At 38.9% G+C, this 15,651-nt stretch overlaps 1 pseudogene; it reads left to right on the top strand.

The window, feature by feature from the left end:
* The first annotated feature begins 965 nt into the window (after positions 1-965).
* LOC124876778 lies at positions 966-9,392 on the top strand (annotated as a pseudogene).
* The last annotated feature ends 6,259 nt before the right edge of the window (positions 9,393-15,651 follow it).

Below are 15,651 nucleotides of genomic sequence, written 5' to 3'. Positions count from 1 at the left end.
CTCAATTTACTGGTCGGTCTACGTTCCTACCCTCACCTATGGCCATGAACTTTGGGTCATGACCGAAAGAACGAGATCACGGATACAAGCGGCTGAAATGAGCTTCCTCCGTAGGGTGGCCGGGCACTCCCTTAGAGATAGGGTGAGGAGCTCGGCCATCCGGGAGGAGCTCGGAGTAGAGCCGCTGCTCCTCCACATTGAGAGGAGCCAGTTGAGGTGGCTCGGGCATCTATACCGGATGCCTCCTGGATGCCTTCCTCGGGAGGTGTTCCAGGCACGTCCCACCGGGAGGAGGCCCAGGGGAGCCCAGGACACGCTGGAGGGACTATGTCTCTCGGCTGGCCTGGGAACGCCTTGGGCTCCCCCTGGAGGAGCTGGAGGAGGTGTCTGGAGAGAGGGACGTCTGGGCGTCTCTGCTGAGTCTGCTGCCCCCGCGACCCGGTCCTGGATAAGCGGAAGACGACGAACGAACGAACTTAGTTTGGAAAATATATCAGATTTGCCAAAAGTATTGCAGATATGATATCATCAGGGCCTCGAGATGTGTGTGGCCATGTGTAATGATATCATACCAATAACAAAAACATTTAATAATGTTAAGAGGGACTAGATATTTGTTTGAGTAACTAATATAAATGATAAGATGTTCTATTTGTAAAGCTATCTTCCAGCGATATGACATCATCAAAGTTCATGTGAGAACAGGACAACATGGGCACAGTTAGGGCTTTAAAGAAAGGTTGTTATTACAGTTCAAATTATTAATGTAATCTTGTTCTGTAACAAGGTGTCCAAAAATAAACAGATTTAGAACATCAGAGATCTTGTAATATTTTCTCCGGATACATGTAGAAACTGCAGAAAACAGATAAAAATGATGTCATGATATGACATCTTTGACTTTGTTGTGGTCTTGTGTTTTCAACTTTTTATTTAGTGTGGGTTTTTGCAGTCTGTTTATTTCCTCATGCTTTAGTTTTATTAGGTTCTCCTGCTCCCTCTGCATCCCTGCCTGCTTGTCACACCTGTTCTTAGTTCCTTGATTACCTGCCTTTGTTCTCACTCTGTTTATTAGTTGGCTTGTTTCATTGTCCTTTGCTGGTTCCTCGTCTCAAAACTCGCTCACACTCGCTACCCTCATAATGCCATGGTTCTGCAGTGTTCAGTATGTGTAAGTTTTGAACCTCGACTTATTATCTCATACCTGCAGTGCTTAGTTCTGCTTTGAAAACCTTTTTAGAATAAAACTTGAAGACTCCTACAAACATGCTGCTGCCAAGCTCTTATCTGCACTTTGGTCTGATCCAAACCCAGACTGTGACAGATGTAGGACCACATGGCTTAATCAAGTCAGTTAGTTTAGTTAATCATTAGACATTTTGCCTATATATGTATTTCATTTTTGTCTTTACTGAAAAACAGTACAATAAACTATGATATATATATATATATATATAAATTATTTATTAAGGCTTTCAAGTTGATCTGTATGCAAGCTCCTATCCACCACAGTCAGTTGGATCCCCATTCCCACAGGTGAAAGTTAACTTTTAAACCAATGCTCCACAACTTTGCACCTTCCTGAAAGGAACTGCTTTATACCATTTTTATGCAGATTAGTCTGGAATTTACTGCTTTGCACACTCACTCGCACAAAAATTTTAATTTCTTTAATGCAGTGCAGATTTGTCTGGAGAAGTTGAAACTGGTATTAAATGCTGAAAATTCCCAAATCATGTTTTTCAAAGTCATCTTTTCCCTCTGCGAATCAGAACTGCTGTAAGGCGATTTACACACTAGATGACTCTGGTATACAAAATTCCTATTGGCTTGGTCCCTGCTTATTTATGCCCTTTCTTCAGATAACTGAAAGCCATTATGCCGTATGGTTAAATGACATTTTGTATTTCTCTGCTACTGGCGTTCAAACTGAAATGAGAAAGAAAGCTTCCAGTTTTTCTGGTCCCTCTGCTTGGAATGCCCACCAATCTGTACTGAAACTGTTAAAACCTGTTAAACTGAAAGCTTTCCACTCTACCTTAGGAAATCCTACAAACAGTGTCTGTATTTTAAATCTTAAATTGTTACTGTTTCTAAATGTTATTTGGCTACATATTGTGGTCTACATACATATTTAATGTTATGTTATTGTTGTCTATCCGTCTTGTCCACTATGACATGTACTGTTTTCTAGGCCAGGTTATCTTTGTGAAAGATGTCTTGATCGCAATGGGTCTTTTATCTGGTTAAATAAAGGTTAAATAAATAGTAAATACATATTGTATAGAACCACGTTATTTCCGTTCCTTAAACTCACATCTGAAAAATCAGCATCATCTCATACCATGAAAATATTATTTAATGTTAATGTATCAAGATTGGAAATTTCATATTAGGTAAATAGCACAATATGTTTCACAAACCTCTCACCTTTACTATGCTCCTTGAATCTTTTTTGGGATCCTGCTGATCTTTGAATAGTTTTCTAAAGAAGCTGTGGTCTTTAGATGGCGGGGCAGATATCCATCACGTTATTTGCAGAAATTGTGAAGGAAAACATAAGGTGCCAAAAAAATGTCAAAGGCACAAATTAGGATGTGGATTTGATTTTGTTTTGGTACACAACCAGAGTTGATATCAAAACAGTTAGAATAACTAAGGAGAAAGTCATGATTGAAAACTAACCGCGGTTTCATGTGGAGCAAAAACTGACCAAAGACTTACAGAGTTCTTCATTAAATCTGACTTGGCAGATCCACAGCTAGGACAGGGTGAAGCATAGCAGAGCTAATGAACTACATTAGTTAACCCTATAACTGGAAAGTGTGGAAAGCATCAGTAAAAGCAGACGGATATATTTTCAGCAGTGGCCAGGAGAAATCGCACATAATTGCAGCTACAACAGTTTTCCCAGAAAACATCTTTGTGTTCAGATTTCAGCCTCCTGCAAAGAGTAGGAGATCAAACAGTTTTTCCTAAACTGACTCACTACTTGGCATTACAGCTACTTATTCAAATTTTTCTTCCTTCTTATAAGTCACTTTGAAACCATTATGACTATAATGTAAACTTTTTTTCTCAGTAAATCAATTGTTAAGATGGATTTGTAAGAATTAAAAATAAGAAAGCAGGAGGGAGCAGGAAAAATACCTTTTAGGTGTGGTTCTTTCCTCCTGGTTCACCTCCATCCCACTAACATTACAAAACCCTTATGCAGATCACAAACTGAATGGGCGGGATTGTTTTTTGCCACAACATTTTTTATGATTATTTGATGAGCTGTTAACAGAGAATGACAGGCCCACTAACACAAGTTACTGTGACTGTTATAGCCACTTTCTCATTTCTCATCACCACAAGGTAAATTCCTGTCCTCTATTAACAGAAAATAGTTAATGTATTTTGTAGCTGTTGTATTTTATAGTGTTTTGCTTCTTTTCTTTACCACAATTAAAAACATGTCTAGATGATTTGTCAGAATTGTGTATTGGAGAATTTAGTTTTAAAGCCTCTTTCTACCCAGTAAATGCACCTATTTCAAGAGATGGACTCAGTTATACAATTCCCTTTGCTCCTTTGTGGATTTGGGATTGGAGCCACTGTAAGTAAAGTTGGCTAAACTTATGAGATATTGCTTTGTGTTAAGTAAATGTGTACAAAACTAAACATCCCAATTTTCCATCCCAATGCAAAAAGCACAATGAGCCATTGTATGAAATGTGTCTGACTCTTTTTTTTTTTTTAATTCTCAGTCACAAGTATCCAAAAGGTCAGAGGAGGTGGCTTCAGGTTCAGGTTTGTACTTTTGTTATTTTGAGGAGTGAACATTCATAAAACCGCAGTCATTATGACTTACACTAATGACTGAACTTGCTCTGATTTCTAAATTAATTCTTATTTATTTAGCAAAATGCTGGTGTGACTACAGAGTCTGCAGTGCTGACTCAATTATTCTGATCTGTTAAATGTTTTGGATTGTTTGGTAGACTTGATTTTGTATATATCCTAAAGCACTATTAACTCAGATTTCAGTAAAGAAACTTTTTGCAAAAGTGTCTAAATTTAGTACCCAAAATGCCTGAATGGTATGGACACCCAGGATCAGCATATTCATTCTGGGTCTTTAGTGATTTTTCATATTTTCTTGTGGAAGTTGATGCATTCTTAGGTCATTGTCATGTTAAAACTTGTTTCTAGTTACTGCTTATTCATATTCAATAACTTTTTCTTTCTGTAGTTTTTTTTTTTTTTTTTCTTGTACCATAGCTCTGGACCTGACTTTGGAGATGATGCAAGGATGCAGCTGTTCTCTATAAACACTCTTATTAGTTTCCATGTTTTCTAACAGGTGTCCATAGCAAGTGCCTTGCTGGTTGGACTCCATATCAGAATCAGCTTTATTGCCAAGTTCGTACATATCGAGGCTTGTGTTACCTTTTTGATGAAACTGAACTGGATTGGATTAAAGCTGAGGTAAAACATATGTAAATGTATTTTATTTGCTTGCTCTTAGGAGGAATAAGAACTGTAAAACAACTTTTCAACCTCAACAGTTCTATGAGCTTTGTATGTACAAGATCGATTCCTTGTACCAGTATTTATTATAAAGTATTTGTAGTGCTAGCTGAGGAAATGACAAAGCTCTAATTGAGAATGTGTTCTCTCAGTTTTGAAAACTTTTTGCACACAGAGGACAGTCTGCACATACTTTTCTGTTGAATGGACACTATATTGTATTGGGTCACTTGCTAATACTCATCCCTGAACTTTAATAACATCTCATTTTTAATATGAAGTATTCATATGATATTAGCCCATATTTGGGAAGGTTGTCTACTATGGAACGCCAAAGTGTTCAAAATTAAGTAAATAATTTATTAAGTAAGGAATAATATACTCCGGTGAAGTCCGCTTAGATGCGCGCTTAGCTGAAGTGTGGATTGAAGGCACAAAGGGGGCGGGGCTAAGGACCACTCTGGAGAATTGGAACACACTACGCACTCGAACCCATTAACTGGAACGCGCAATTCAGGGACACAAGGTGGAAATGTGAGTATTGGGACAGGGCCATTATGAAATAAATGGCCATGGGGAAAAAGCATCCTTGTATAATAAAAGCTGGCATTTTGAAATAAAAGCTGACTATGGAAAAATTACATTTTGAAATAAAAAAAACTGCTTGAATTACATAAAAATAGCCTCAACAATAATTTAGATTTTTAGGTAAAAATTTTATGTGAAAATTCTTTTATATTATAAAGCATATTATTTAAAGTAGTGATGGCCACTCGGTTTTCTTTACTTGGCTGCTTTTTTCTTGCCATAATACAAATTCTAACAGTAGGACTATCAGCTGTGTACTGTATACACCTCCTGCACAACACAGCTGATGGTCCCAACCCCATGTATAAGACTTGAAATCCCACTTATTAAACCTGACAGGCCACACCTGTGAAGTGAAAACCGTTTTAGGTGACTACCTCTTGAAGCTCAACAGAATGCCAAGAGTGTGCGTAGCAGTAATCAAAGCAAAAGGTGGCTACTTTGAAGAACCTAGAATATAAGACACATTTTCAATTGTTTCACACTTTTTTGTTCAGTATATAATTCCACATGTGTTAATTCATAGTTTTGATGCCTTCAGTGTAAAGCTACAATATTCATAGTCATGAAAATAAAGACAACTCTTTAAATGAGAAGGTGCGTCCAAACGTTTGGTCTGTACTGTATATGGCCACTATAATTGAGCTCAATGTAGAAGATAGATGGCTCATGTTGGATTTGACATATAAATTACTAAATATTTTTAATTTCGCCAAGAATTGTAATTCAGCTCCTATTGTGTTAACATTTGACCATTTGCCACTCCACGTTTTTAATTTGAATATGTGCTGCAATCTCTGTAGCTACTAATTACAATAGGTACAATCACTTCTCACATTCCTGACTGGTGTGTGAAAGCAGATGGAATGATACATTGGTCACCCACTGAATCAAAAAAAAGGGTTAAAACAAGCTAGTTTTTTCCTAAAATATAAAAATTCATTAATCTTAGTCTGTAGTCCAACCTTTCTTTACTATTTTTAAAAACTTTCTTTTTTTATGCCACTGCAATATACTTAGTTTTCTCACTGCAGAGTACTTTTTTTTTTTTTGTCATGTAGCTCACTTTACATAGTCTTGAATTTTCTTGTATCTGAAATGTGCATCTGTGCTTATTAGCGGGAATTTTAAGGCTAAGGTAGGAGCTCTCTGAGAGGACTCTGTGAATCTTTGAGTATACGGGCCCGGCTTTTTATGTGTACCGCAAGTTTTGGAATTTCTCCCAACCGCAAACTTCTACTATGAAAGCTGTGCCCTCTTTTATGCATGAGGCCCCATATCAGGCCAGTTTGATGGGCAATCAAGCACAGTAACACCATGGTTATTGAACCAGCTTTGGAAGTGTGGACAGACACCAAGTCCTGCAGGAAAATATCTCCGTAAAGCTTGTCAGCAAAGGAAAGCATGACGTGCTCTAAAACTTTGTTAGATCGCTGCATTGATGGTGGACTAGAAAACACAGTAGAGCAAAACCAGCAAATGACTTGGCACCCCAAATCATCACTGATTGTAGAAACCTCACAATGGACTAAAAGCAATGTGGGTTCTATGCCTATCTACTCTTTTTCCAGGCTCTGGGATCTTGATTTCAAAATTGAATGCCAGGTTTACTTGAAAAGATAATTTTAGTCCATTAAGTGCCAGTCTTGGCTTAGCTTAGCTGCCAGACAGGTCTGTCAGCAGAGCTCTACTGCCCTCAAAGCTTCAAAAGAACATTTCAAACTAGGCTCATTGTTGATGAACTGACTGCAGAGATGACATTTTGAGGTCTACTTTCTTGCTTAGAAAACATCTTAAAGCTACTTTATGTGACAAATTAATGGTATAAAAACGATAACTCTGTACCCTCTGCCATTACCGCTGCTAGTAATGTAATGCCTTGCTGCACACATCCCTGCCCCTTTAACAATTCCAAGGTGATTTTGAAAGCCCTACCCCAGAGGAGGACCCTTTACCCGTCAAAGTAAGTCCCCGGGAAAATGAATTTACCCAAGTAAATTTGTATCGAAACGCACTTTGGGTTTTCCAAAGCCTTAAAAAGCCCATGGCTTTCCACAGGCAATATAAACGGGGCTGTAGCTTTCAGGTATCTGAAATCTATCTTTCCACTTATTAGAGTCCAGTGGTCCATGCCACTGCAATGGATGCTTTGCATTGCACTTGGTGATGGAAGATTTGGGTGAAGTTGTTTGGCCATGGAAACCCATTCCATCAAGCTCTCTAGGCATTGTTCTTGGGCTAAAGAGAATGCCACACGAGGTTTAGAGCTCTGAAGCTACTTAGAGCTATACTTGACAAAATAGAATGTTGGTTATCTCTGTGCACTATGCCCCAGAGCATCCGCTGACCTCACACTGCGACTTCAAGTAGCATAACATGTTGGTATAATCTGCTGAGTTGACTGAAGAATATTTCAAAGGGAGGAACTTTCACTAAGCTCCTGACAGTGACCCATTCTATCACAAATGTTTGTAGAAGCAGTATAAATGCCCAGGTGTTGGATTTTCATACACATGTGTGATGACCCAATACCTTTGCCAGTAAATTTGTAAATTGGTTTTAACTTGATTTGAAAAAAAAATGACATTCATGTGCAGCCAACCTCTAAGACTAGTAAACTTGGAATGTCTAGAAAGAGCAGCTGACGCCTAACTCTAAGGATTTATTTGTTTCAAGATTACTGTAGTGTCACCATCCAGGTCAGACCTTTATGGTAGAAACATGTCTTCCTGATTAAAGTTTCACCAAAACACCAGAAGATATCAGTTATCACCTTCTCATGAAATTACAACAGTTGAATTCAATTCGGTTAATTTAATTTAAAAAATACTTTATTAATCCCAAAGGGATAATGTTATTGTAGCTCATATTATGCAGGTTTCTTCAAAGAGCCGTTGTAGATGCTGATGGGTGTGTGCAGGAAGTATCTCCCGTAGCGGTCTGTCAGCAGATCTGAAGACACTCTCTTGTACAACAGTCACATTAAGAGGCTCTGGTGCTGCTACCCCCAGCAGATGTTGGCAGAAGAGATCATACTCTCCACAGAAGACTTATAGAAGACATGCAGCATCTTGCTAGAAACACTGAAGGACCTAAGCTTCCACAAGAAGTACATACAGTCTGCTCTGTCCCTTGTTGTAGTCTGTTTTCCAGATAAACAGAGGTATTTATACTCCTCCACCACTTTCACTCCTTTTCCCATGATGGAAATAGTGTTTGACTTATTGATGTTTCTCTTATATTTAAGAATATATTTTAATAATATTCTTACATTAAATAAATGTATTGATTATTGAATAGTTAATAAATCTACAATTATGTCCTTTTGTTTTTTTCACTTTTTATTATACATAAGAAAAAATATATATATATTCCCCCTAATCTCACTGAATATAAAGGTTTTTTTTCTGGTGTTATGAAAGAACTGACTGAAGACTCAAATGAAAATCAAGGAATCAATTAAAAGAGCTACGCTTCAGAGCTGTCTAAGTTTGCAAAACCTTACAACTGCTTGCACACATACATAAACTAAAATTAATGTTACAATGATGTTTTTGTTGATTTGTATCTTTTATTTCTCTTCAGCTCAACTGCATTTCCTACTATGGAAATCTGGCCACCATCCAAAATAAAGATCAGTACACCTTTTATGAAGAGTCTCATCTTTAAATTATCTGGATCACATACACAAACTTGGGTTGGAGGCAAACGATGCAGTGAAGGTGAGTTTTTTAAAACTCTTCTAACCTGGCAAAAAATATTTTGGAGCTAAGAGGCTGAAAATGATAATTTTGTGGGATTGCCTGGTAAGAATTTTACACTGATATTTAAAACTATTCTCTCAGGAAAGTGTTTGGCTGTGGAGCAAAGATTCCAAGTTTGATTTTAACAACTGGGCCTCTGGACAGCCCAACAACTATGGCGGAAATGAGAACTGTATGGAGATCAACTACCTTGGTAAGCAATTCTAATTCTCTTGCTAGCTGTAGTCAAGACAATGAAATTTGTGTTTTTATGTTGCATGTCCAATGATGATTTCACTAAATTAAAAAAAATGTTTGGTTCACTTGCCACCCTTCGTGAGACACATGACTTTGGAACTTCGTCAAGATATTTTTTTTACTTTGTTTATTTTGAATATTTTATTACAGGACAAGATTACATCAATGATAATAACTGCAACCACAACAATTCCTTTATCTGTGTTACACAACCATAACTTTGCTGTGTTGTCCTGTTTTCATGAGGCTATCACTTCTACCATGATGTCAAGCCTCAGTGATGTCCCACATTGTGACCAACCTGAAGTCTTATCATTTCCATTAGACACAAATAAACTCTAAGTCCTTGTTAGCAATATATTTTTGTCACTGGTATGATTTTAAAGTTAGGATTAGAATATTGTGTAAAATTAAGCGTGGCCACACTGCAAATTTATCAGCATCAGACCGAGACACACATGAAAGGGTCTTTTTCATCTGTGTTCTGGGTCCAAGTTTTAAAGTATTGCATAGAAAATGTATAGCCATATTTTGTCACATTTAGCCATCTGCATTCCTTCCCCTGCTTGTGAAAATCTTATGTTAGATCAGCTGTCAGCTTGACAGAGGTGTCACCCCTTTTTCATAGGCTAGGAAAAACAGCAAGTGAGAACTATTCTACCATGTAGTGCTCTCTAAAAAAGAAACTAGAAACCATACACACATGCTGTTACAAAAACCTACTTGCTTCCACTGTCTACAAGGTTTAAGGAATTAGAATAGAATAGAGCCCATCTCTGGCTGTGCTTGAGAAAGGAGCAACCAACCATTCACAGAAAAAAAAGGAAACAACTGTGGAAATATCTCTGATACTTCTTCCAGCAAAGCATCTCTGAGGTCAGACTCTGATGTTCGGTGAGAACAAAAAGCTCCTAGTTTCTTTCTCACGGGTGTTCACAGGTTAAAGTCAGGACTCTCTGCAGGCCAATCAAGCTCTTCCACACCAAACTTTCTCATCCATGTCTTTATGGATCTTGCTTTGTGCACTGGTCACATTGCAACTGAAGGGGCAATCTCTAAACTTTTCCACAAAAGCAGCAGCATGAAAATTTCAAAAATGTCTTCTTATGCTGAAGAATTTGCTTATTTACTTGGCCATGCAGCTTTATTTGTTTAGGACCAAGTTCTTTATGGGGAAAAAAGACCAGACCAAAACATAAAATGCAGTGAAAAACACAATATACACATTTTTTATCATTATAGGTAAGCTTATCTAAACAGTATGAACATCTACCCAAGACTTTCAGTATATAGCAGAGGTGTGAACTCGAGTCATGTGACACAGAATTTGGTCAGACCTAAGTCAAAAAGTTAATAACTTTAGATTCAACTTGATAAAATCGTAAAAGATTTACACCAGTGACTTCTTCACTTGGACTTGATGTGTTTGACCTGAAAGTTTTGCTTTCTTGCACCAAACAGAAAATGTGTTACAATGCAACTGTGCCTGGCATACAACGATGGAACCCACTGCACACTTCTGTCCATTTGCCATGTTGTCTCCTATTGCTGCAATATGCACAGTGAATCTAGAATTTTGTTTACCTGTTTTTCTTCTGCATTCTATAATGACAGCAAAAACCTGACAATGGGGGAGAAACACTGTCACCCAGTGCTATCAAAAGGTGCTCCGTTTGATACTGGGTGACTATGTCCGGAAGACAACTTCCAGTCCCCAGGTTGCTATGTCACTTCCTCTACAGTAACAGTTTTTTTTTAGTTACCACTAGGTGGTAGTAACCTTTTAAAACAACTAGTGCATGACTCTCCTCACCTGGCATCAGTCCTGCACAGGTCCAATTTTTCAAACCCATATCCGCACCCGTAGAGCTCAGAACTGAGACCCAACCTGTTAAAATTGTCCACATTTTAAAACCCTGGAGCCGACCGGATCCGTGAGTAATAGAGCACGACCCGACCTATGCTCACAATGTATACACACAGCTGCTCATTTTCATTTAGTGGTCAGTCACAATCTTACAAACAGAGGCAGTACTCACATGCCAGTGCGCACTGCTCTCACAGATGACCAGTGGTAAACAAGCTGAATGCAGGGCCTTTTCTTTCTTTCACAAACACAAATACACACTCACACTGGCATGCATAGAATAGATCAGCCAAAACAAGCCTCTTTTAAAACGCCTGTCGGATTTTATTTTATTAACCATGGTGCTTACTCACTATATTTAGGCCTTGCTCTTAGGGTGCTGTGCAGAAAAAGATTATTGTCCTCAGTCCCTGGCTTAAGCTGCATTTTCCTTTCCTGAAACACAAACCCAGCAGATAAGTCACTTTCGCTAGCTGTGCTTAATGCTAAGATGGCAAGCACATTACGCGCTACCAGTGCTAGGTTCAGAAACATCCAAAGCATCCTCCATTGGTGTCTTGAATTCAATGTAGGCTGCCACTTCATCCAGGGGCTGACTTTTGTCACTGGAGTGTTCAACATCAGCCAAATCATCCCCTGTTGATTGCAGACAGTGTCTTTTCTCTGGTGGTTGGGCTGCCACTGTTGCACCTTGCATGGGGCTTCCACAATTCTCCTTATGTTCTTGAAAGTAGCAAAGGAGCAAATCAAAAACGGTATTGGTTGTAAAGGAAAAAGAAAGCTATCATTAACTAGGGAGTGGGTTTAAAGGCCCAATAGTAGTACTGTTAAAATGTGCGAAAGTGTGTAGTTTTAATAAGCAATATTATTTGAAAATAGCTGACTCATTTTACAAATCAATCAATGTTTTTGTTCTTTCATTTAATGAATGAGTGTAGTGCTCTTATGGTGCTGTTATTGTACTTATTTTCTCACATTCTGACAGTCTGTCAGAATGTGAGCCTGTCTTCAGAACGTAAATTAATTATAAAGTTTGAAAAATGTAAGACAACATGGATTTTGGCCTGGGCTACTTGCTGCACGTTTGAGTGTTGTGCTCGGCTGCAAGTATGCCATTATGCAATCACAATGACTTAATTAGGACTGATTTGTTATTCCGTCTTAGTAAATAACCAAACAAGCATAATCTTTTTTTAAATATTCAAAAACTAAATATGAATACACTGTTTACTAAGAATCTTGATTACTGTCTTGTTCTCTGTGCTTGCCCTTAAAAAATTGATATCAGGCCAGCTATTCTCTTCCTACCTTTAATAAGATGCTGTGCTTCACTATATGCCATCATCACGACACCCTGGTGAGAAACCAGCTTAAGGCTTTTTAGTTTGGGGTGCAGGAACATCGCCAGCTTGTGCAGAAGATGCATTTGGAATTTTTCAGTCAGAATTTTTAGGCATTTCTCCTTCAGTGATGACAGTATCCAACTGCCAGATGATGATGGCTGCAGGTGGCGTTTTAGGCGGTTAGGTGAATGTTTGGGGTCTTGGATGCCTCTAGAGCTTTGGTAGCTGTCTTGAGTGGAGACAGAAATGCAACAATGTCACGTAGAGTCTCTGTGCTCAGGTTACTGAGGAGGTTTTCCTCTCCTCGCTCCTATAGAAGTGCGCGGACATCCTTGTACCGAACACTGATGGAGTCCAAGATTGCATACAGAGAATTCCAGCGTGTTTCCATGGAGGTGTTCAGTGTTTTATTCATACAATTCTGGAGGTTTGTCTACTTAAAGCAAGGGACAAGTGATTTAGCGGAGTCGATCAAAGCAGACACTTCTTCACCAAAGATGTCTTCATCAGTAGAACGTGTGCTGCACAGCTGAGTCTCATAACAGTCTCAAGGCCCGGAACTAGGTTGGCACCTCTGTCAGTCAAATAAACTAGTTTAGAGAAGATCTCATCGAGGTTGTATTTACGCAATACTTGCATGATGGCCAGTCTGAGGTTGTCAGCTGTTTTCCGTAATGTGCTGTCCCATTCAGATCTACAAAGCACTCACTCAATAGCTGCCACCTGTCACTGATGTAATGCAACATCACACACGGTAACTGATTTTACGGTAGTCATCTGTCTGCATGTCCAGAGTCACTGCCCCATTGCTTTCAGTCATCTGGTTTCTCAGCTCTGGGATGATGCTTTTTTGGATGTCCTCAGCAAATTTAATCGGTCTGTGTGACACGGTGGTTGAATCAGGCAGAAGCTGTCAAGCATCCACAAGGCCAGCTCTGGCACCAATGTCAATTAAGCCCTGAGCAAGTGCGATAAATCCCTGTCCACACACAGTCTCAAATGATCTAATATCCAAACACACAACCTTCCCAGCTAACTTTGTAGCTGTATCCTTTGTTGGGGTCATCCATTTTGGTCGGAGAGACCGAATAGGCTGCGCAGTTCAACACGCGCAGCTCAACAGACATCGCAGCTCTAACATCACCCAGGATTATAAAACCAGCGGAGAATAAACTTTCGTTGCCATTTCCAGCGTGTTTCACGGGACGACGCATCAGAGGTGCATATTTGGAGAGACAAAAGCTCGCAGGCGAACCTTTTTTCTCCACGCGGCCATTCCCCGAAGAGCTTGAAAGCTGGAAATCTGTCTGATACAAAAAGATCAGAAGATTCATATACCGATCGAAGACCCCGCTGATGACCTGGCACAGGTGAAAAACCCACAGAGGTTTTATTTCCAAGGAGATGTTTTCCTCCTTGTTGATTCAGTCGATTAAACGGTTCTTCATATTTTCCCCTCTTGGACAGATGAGAAGTTTACCGTTTTTTTGTTGTTGTTTTTTTTAGTTGATCACAAACTCGTAATTACCCCCTCGTTTTCTTCAGACCTGACCCATCCTCAATCGGTGGAGAGAAGAAATCAACGTCAAAGTATTTTCGTTCTTTTTATATTAAATCTGATAGTTGCATTTAGAAGTCTGGGCAGGATGAGGCATAGTTAAGGTGATTTAGAATCAGCAGTAGTTAATCCAAGGTATCAACTTGTTGCATGCAATACTGATTGAAGTGTTTTATGCTGAGTGTTTGATTTGCTGTGCAAGGTGTGTGTTCATGTTTTTGTCTGGCTGATCCCAAATCAGCCAGGAGTTAGAAGTTGGACTTTTAAGTTTTCCATTCAAAACAATTGCAGTCTGGGCCTCGCCTGACCACTCCTTTGTTCCAGTTTTATCACTGGAGTTTTTCCATTGAGTTCTGGCCTTAGATTTTTATGATTTGTTCGAGATTTGGGGCAATCAGTTTTTAATGGCTAAGGACCCAGCCCACCGTTTACCAGCTGACCGCAGCTATCGAGACATCAGCACACCAGGAGGGTTTCTCTTTCCAAGTTAACCCAAATTCCACATTTTATCCATAAAACTGCTGGTTTGATCTTCACTCAATGCACATATATTTTCTTTTATTATTGTTGTTAGGTAGTCATTTTTATCCCCTTTATGTAGAATAGTGCTTGTTAGTTAGGTGAAGGTTTTTGGACCAGAATAATGGTATATCAGAATTATTTGGCTTCAATAAATCTTCATTTATGTAATTAAGAGAAGCGTTTGTGTTTATTTTGTGCAAGAGTGATTTATCTGTCAAAACAATTTCGAAGTTCCCCCAACTTCGGTGAAGCGGTTGATTAAACGGTGACATGATTTTTGGTTAATAATTAACGGTTATTAATGATAAGTTTGTAATTATTAAGAACTTTGAGCCCATAATCACAACACCAGAGGACATCTCTATTCGTAAGTAATGATTCTTGTTTAGGAAATTATTTTCCTGAATTATGATTTTAAATTTTTTGATAAATATTAATTAATCAATAATCATGATCCTTACACCTTGTTCCCTCATTTGGGGGGCTTGAGGGCTGTGTCCTTAAAGAAGTACTGATCAGTAGTCCCGGAACCTGTGCTCTTGCAGCTGTCGATGTGTTTTCTCAGCAAAGATGTCCCTAGCTTTTACAAGCTGCAAATTCCCTGACAATGTTGCTCTCATGGTCTCAAATGACACCAAATGTCTTCCAAACGTCCGACTCGGCCTTGGATGATGTATTGCCGTTATTTGGTAGTCACCTGAGGCTATTTTCGCCTTTTATTCCCTCCGTTGCATGCCTGCTACGCTGCTAGCTGTCCACAGCGCTTTGCGCTAAACTAATGAGTGACGTAATTGGCTGATGTAAGAAGTGAAAGGTTGCCCCATTGCATGCTCAAAAAATATCTGTTTTATGCCTTTTTATTTTCTATGAGTAGAAAATAAAATGAGGTACCTACCCGGTGCAAGACTCTACCAGGCATATTAGTGACATGCCACTTTATACAAACAGTCTCAATCCTGTAGTCTGCTGATGAGTAATTGTCCTGCTGAGAAACAGCAAGGCCACCTGAGAAACCGGTTCCGTGTCACCTTAACTTCAACTCTTCCAACAAATCTATCTTTGGTGGCTGTTTCTAAGAACTGCCCATATGAGATAAATAAGGTGGGTTGAAAATCCAAATGGATTTCTGTTAAAGAAAGTAGTCTACTTTGCTCTCATTAAAGGGATACGTTTTTTGGTTTAAATGTCTAACAGTTGTCACTGTGTAGGATGTCAAAGCTCAATCAAATGTTCTCCAGTATTTTCTACAGAAGAGAT

Source organism: Girardinichthys multiradiatus, chromosome 1 (genome assembly GCF_021462225.1).
Source record: "Girardinichthys multiradiatus isolate DD_20200921_A chromosome 1, DD_fGirMul_XY1, whole genome shotgun sequence".
In the NCBI taxonomy this organism is placed as follows: Eukaryota; Metazoa; Chordata; class Actinopteri; order Cyprinodontiformes; family Goodeidae; genus Girardinichthys; species Girardinichthys multiradiatus.
The sequence above is the reverse complement of the archived record's forward strand: the minus strand, read 5'-3'. Positions and strand labels throughout refer to the sequence as shown.